This window comes from Candoia aspera, chromosome 3 (assembly GCF_035149785.1).
Source record: "Candoia aspera isolate rCanAsp1 chromosome 3, rCanAsp1.hap2, whole genome shotgun sequence".
In the NCBI taxonomy this organism is placed as follows: Eukaryota; Metazoa; Chordata; class Lepidosauria; order Squamata; family Boidae; genus Candoia; species Candoia aspera.
This window is the reverse complement of record NC_086155.1, coordinates 89,526,464-89,532,312: the sequence shown is the minus strand read 5'-3', so window position 1 is coordinate 89,532,312 and position 5,849 is coordinate 89,526,464. Positions and strand designations below refer to the sequence as shown.

The window sequence follows — 5,849 nt, the reverse complement described above, 5'->3', positions numbered from 1 at the left end:
TCAGTGACCCGGTGAAGAGCAAAAATCTGGCCTGATCACTCTTATCCAGTGTAAATCTTTCTTTATGAGAGACAAAATAGCTGTATAATGTCATTTCCCTGGAAACATTCCAGGAAAGGAGAAACTGATGGATACTGTGTAAAACAGAAAATTATCAGTTCATAATACCCACCCAAATGACCCTGATGTTTTATGATGGTCCTACATATTGAACCAGATGTTTACTGAGCCCATTCTTCAGGGAGCTGCAGCTATGGAGTGGGGTATTACCCGTGGCATGATGTGTTTTGGTTTGTTGGTGTTTTATTAATTTTTAACAGAGTTGTTTGTCTAGTGAGTGGCCATATAAATCAAAACCAATAAACATAAATAATAAATATTTTAATGTTTATTATTAATACTTTCTTTTCTTTTGACTCACCATTCCTGTTTATATATACGCATTTATTTTTTTGCTCTGCAACAATTAAAAAAATACAAATAGAGAAATTCAGCACAATTAGAAAACAATTTCATTACAAATATGATGCTAAGAATTATATAATGAAGCAGCAAAATTATCATGGGAATTAAAGCAAACCATTATACTTTCAAAGCCATTGAAGCCGCTGATCATTCAGTCTTACCTGGACTTATTTTGGTAATTGAGTTTTATGGGGGGGGAGGGTTGTTTGATTTGGATTATTCTTTATTTTTACTGATGTACACCTCCTGGAGTTGTATGGAGGTGGATGCCCTTCCAAATGTGATAGATAAACAGACAGACAGACAGACAGATAATAGATCTATTCCTTCCTCCATAATATTATGTCATACATTAGAGAAAGGCATTCATAACTGGGTCATGTAACACTTTGGATTTGAAGGGTAAAAAGTGCTTAGCACACAGGGGCACACATGTAGCATCTGCCAGCAACTTAAAGCAACTGTGTTTTTTCCTAGGATCATGCAGCTGCCCTCTGCGATCCCAAGAAAATACATATTTATCAACAAGGTGCTACATGTGCCCCCACCCTTGCCCAGAAGTATTTTATTCTCCTTGAATCCAAAGCACTGTGCAGCTCTGCTTTATAATAATGCTGATTTAAAATACCCCAAAATCTGGACTATCAAGAAATGGGCAGAGCAATTTTGGATGGAGAAAATGGCATGTCTGTAATATTTAATGAAGCAGGGGAAGAACAACAATAGTGGTTGGTTACTGTAGGTCAGAAATCCCAAGCACACTTGGAATAAATTCTATCAATTTCTATGGTCCCTTCACAGCTTGGTTGTCTCCTTTTAATGAGAACTGGATATTTCAAATGTCAAATGTTCATAATCAACCATTTTGAGGACACACTTGGATTTCTATCCATGTCAAGTATTGCTATTTAATGAAAGCTATCTGGTTAATAAGCATGTATGATTTCAACTATTTAAATAGTCCAATGTGATTATTAGTCTAAATCACACTTTTTAGGTGCCTTCTCACATTTGATTTCTTTCCATTCTTTTCTTATCACATCTGTTAGGGAGAGGTGTCAGTCTGGTGCAGAAGAAGATCAATTCCTCCTTAAGAAAAAGGCTGGTACCTACCTCTGTACATGAGGCAGTGATCTGGCCTCTTCTGAACAAACTGAATCTGGATCTAAGGCCTGACTGCGACTACATCAGCTTCTCCTGTGCTGCTTTCTGGCAATGTGCTTGAACATGACATTGTTGATCAGCTCCAGGAGCATGAAAAATGTGAAGGAAATACATAAATTACAAAAAGTAATTTACATATGTAAAATATTCTGACCTACAATATGGTGACCTGTACAGTTAATTATAAAGCCAAGTTCTCACTTTTATTACACCTACTCTGAAAAGTTCCTTCGACACAGTAATGAATGGCATTTAAAACAAAGATTCCTAAGGTCATTGTCAGTTTAACAGAGGATTCAATTAAACTGCCTTGGCAGATCTCTGAGCAGCCAGGAAAGGCAACCCCAGTGGTAATTAGAAGAGTTCAGAATTATTGAGGCGCCTTTATTGATCTCCTATTTTGTGGAGGCTCAGCAAACCTTTGAAACAAATAATCACTGTAACTGTCTTAATAAATATGTGGTTAGAATGCTTTATGTGGGAAGAGCTCTCTCAGCAACATCCCTTAGATCTGAAGATTAAACCTGTAATAAGGCGTGTCGGCAGAAAAATACTCTGCCAATCATGAACCTTTGCAGTAGGAAAACAAGTTTTTACTTGCTCCATTTCCACAGGTGAGAATTCACAAGTAGTTTTATGGTAAGTTAACTTAGGGATCAGTTCAACTCTCCAACTGCCAAGAATGTGCTTGTTGGATATAACTGCTGAAAAAAATAGCCTCAAATTACTTCAGTACAAAATGTTGACCCAGTAAGTTGCATGCTTAATCTCTTCAGCATCCTGGACTGAGGTTTGGACTTCTGAAATCCTCCCATTTCCATCAATGGAGACACCAACCCACTAGCCATTCTAAAGTACCATCTAGATCAGTATTTTTTAAGCTTGGCAACTTTAAGATGTGTGGACTTCAACTCCCAGAATTCTGCAGTGAGAATGCTGGCTGGGGAATTCAGGGAGTTGAAGTCCACACATCTTAAAGTTGCCAAGTTTGAAAACACTGATATAAATGATTTTTTTTCTACCTATCTTCTATTCCATCAGCTTTGCTCTCAATTCAGTGGGTATTATTGGTACCTTGTGTGTTTCCCAAATAATCTCAATGACATGTACTAAAATATTTTAAGAATGTTTCAAGGATATACAGAAAATTTAAAAAGTGGATTCAATATTTTGGTAAAGATAGGGTGAAGAACCAAACTATTCAAAATTATACTGGCCTGCCTTGCCATGAAAAAGGCAAAACAATTACATTGGACTCTGAAATACAGATTTTGGGTGGGTACATAATATTCATTGGTCTCTAATCCCTCTCTTGAAATGAGGAGGAAGATACCCTTTTGGCTTTCTTATAAAATGGCACTGAAGTTATGCCAAAAAAGAGAGGAAAGAACCCAATACTAAAAATTGCCTCAAATAGGAAGATTTATATAAGTAATTACATAAATATTGTTAAATATTAAAACTAAATTGAGAGTAAAGGCTCTTGCACAGAAACAATGAGATATATACATGCATAAATGTATTTTAAGCATGATTTCTTAGCATGGGCAGTTGAGGATGTCATTGGGAAGATGACCCAGCAAATGTAATATTCTGATAATACCACTCCACCTTATCCTAATCCAGAAAATATATGCATGAAAATCCAGAGAATATGATTAGTGAATTATTTCTTTATTGCTCCAAGCATGGAAAGCAACATTGTTTCATATTTATAAGCATCTCTGGTATTTTTCCCTGTATACTGATATAGAAACTTTTTCTTACAATCAATACCTCAGGTGACTCAGTTTCAGAAGTTTTTTTCTTCCTTTTTTTTTCAGAACAAAATTACTTAAAATGGCACTTCCATGTTGTTACTATCATTAGTTCCAGAGCAATATCCCACGTTGCTAAATCTCTTGTGAATCTTCCCTTCTTGATCTCCTTCCTAGTTCAGATGGAAATGCTACCACAAGAAAGATGAAAAGGAGAAACAGATACCAGCATTCTCTCTGAAAAATTATAGTATTTCGACTAGGAAAAAGTCCCCTGTGAAAGAAAAAAAATACCCTTTTTATGGAATTTCATATCAGATCTATTAACATGGGCGTAATAGGGCAATCTCTGCCTACCTCTCACCAAGCTCATTAGCCACTTTGAACATCTCCCACAAGAGCACATGTTCTCCAGCACATTTCTGGAAGGGGGAAGGTGGAACTGAGAAATATTAAATAGAGTATAGTTAAAAGCAAGCAGTGGAGGAGAACGGAAGCCAAGGGGTTGCTGTTTGTCATAATGGTGAGTTTGAGATGATTGTAGAGAAAAAAAAGGAGAAAAATGAAAATTACAAAGCCCAGAGAAAATAAGCTTCTCAAAGGTCCAAAGTCATTCCTAGGAGAAAGAAGGTAAAGTGGTTAGCTGAAGGGAAAATGCTGTTGGCGGTGTGTGGAGTTGAGATGGGTGTGGAGAAGCTGTACTCAGCAATCCAGCAGACCACAAGCATAAGGGGTTCCAGGTAAAAGCTGACCTGGCAGAGAAGATTGGGTGGTGGGTGGGGTGGGGGACAGTCTTGTCATTTCCTCCAACACCTATACAGTATATGTATGTATGTATGTATGTATGTATGTATGTATATATATATATATATATATATATATATATATATATACACATACATACATACATACATACATACACACACACACTCTGTGTGTGTGTGTGATTATGTGTGTATGTATACACACACACACACACACATAGAGTATATCATGCTGAAACATGAAACCATTCCCAATCAGGTGCTTTCCAGAAAGAATGGCATGATGAATTAAAACCTGTCTGTACTTTTCAGCATTGGAGTATAAATAACCTTGAGTTATTTATAAAAATAATAAAGGCGGGATAGAAAATAAATAAATAAATAAATATGGACAATATCGCCAACACCACCGGCAGAAATGCAGCCCCAAACCAGGACAGACCCTCCACCATGTTTCACTGAAGGCCGCAAGCACTCATTCGTCCATCTCTCTCCAACTCTTCTCACATATTGTCGACGACTGGACCGAAAAATTTCAAATTTGGATTCATCACTCCATAGTACTCTCTTCCACTGATCCTCATTCCAAACTTCATGAGCTTTAGCATATCTTAGCCTTTTCACCCTGTTCCCCTTCTGCAAAAGTGGTTTCTTGGCTGCTACCCTTCCATGAAGACCATTCCTGATCAAGCATCTTCAGACTGTAGAAGGGTCAATGTGACATCCCGATGCAGCTGCCAGATGCTGAGCCAGGTCCCTGCTGGACTACCTCCAGTCTCTCAAAGAAGAAACTGTGAGGAACTTCTCATCAGACTTCAAAAGTTTTCTTGGCCTTCCAGTCCCTTTTTGCCTTGACCTCTCCTGATTCTTCAAATTTCTTTATAACAGATTGAATACCACATCTTGAATATCCAGTTTGTTTGTTGATTTCCCTTTGAGAGAGGCCTTGCTGATGCAAAAGTATTATTTTATGTCTGTCCAATTCTGTGATCTTTGGCATTTTGACTGGAATGATGTGATTGAAAGTTGGTAGTTCCAATGAATTACACTCACACAACATGTGCATGTACTGTATGTAATGCTCAAGCATGTCTTGCACAAACCTGGTGTACAAGACCTTTTCCACAGCAGTCATTTTGGCATGAAATAGTAGGACATATACAGGTGATAGCAATGACAGTATATAGGGTTCCATTCTATTTAGGTTTACAGGAGCCAGGTGCCTGCTGTTGGTCTAGTGTAAGGGGAGGTCACACTAAATACTTACCACTTTAGCCTATGGAAGCTGTTTTTTCTGATTTTTTTCTGTTTTTGAATACTGCATACAATTTCCTGTATTTTCTGGTTGTATTCTAATAAAGAGACTGAGAAATAATTATATATGGTCATTATACCATTGCTAAAACAACAAATCTAATGGTGGCCTAAGATTTTTGCACAGTACTATAGATATAGATGATATAGATATAGATGATATAGATATAGATATAGATGATATAGATATAGATATAGAGATTCTGTTCAATCATGTCCAATTCTCAGAGACTGCCTGGACAAGTCCCTGCAGTTTTCTTGGCAAGGTTTTTCAGAAGTAGTTTGCCATTGCTTCCTTCCTAAGGTTGAGAGAAAGTGACTGGCCCAAGGTCACCCAGATGGCTTTCTGCCCAAGGCAGGGCTAGAACTCTTGGTCTCCTGGTTT

At 37.4% G+C, this 5,849-nt stretch overlaps 1 long non-coding RNA gene across 1 annotated transcript; it reads left to right on the top strand.

The window, feature by feature from the left end:
* The first annotated feature begins 5,194 nt into the window (after positions 1 to 5,194).
* On the top strand, positions 5,195 to 5,525 carry LOC134494902 (uncharacterized). Its single transcript, XR_010067721.1, has 2 exons — positions 5,195 to 5,314; positions 5,370 to 5,525. It is a non-coding gene; the product is annotated as an uncharacterized LOC134494902 (long non-coding RNA).
* Positions 5,526 to 5,849: the final 324 nt, after the last annotated feature.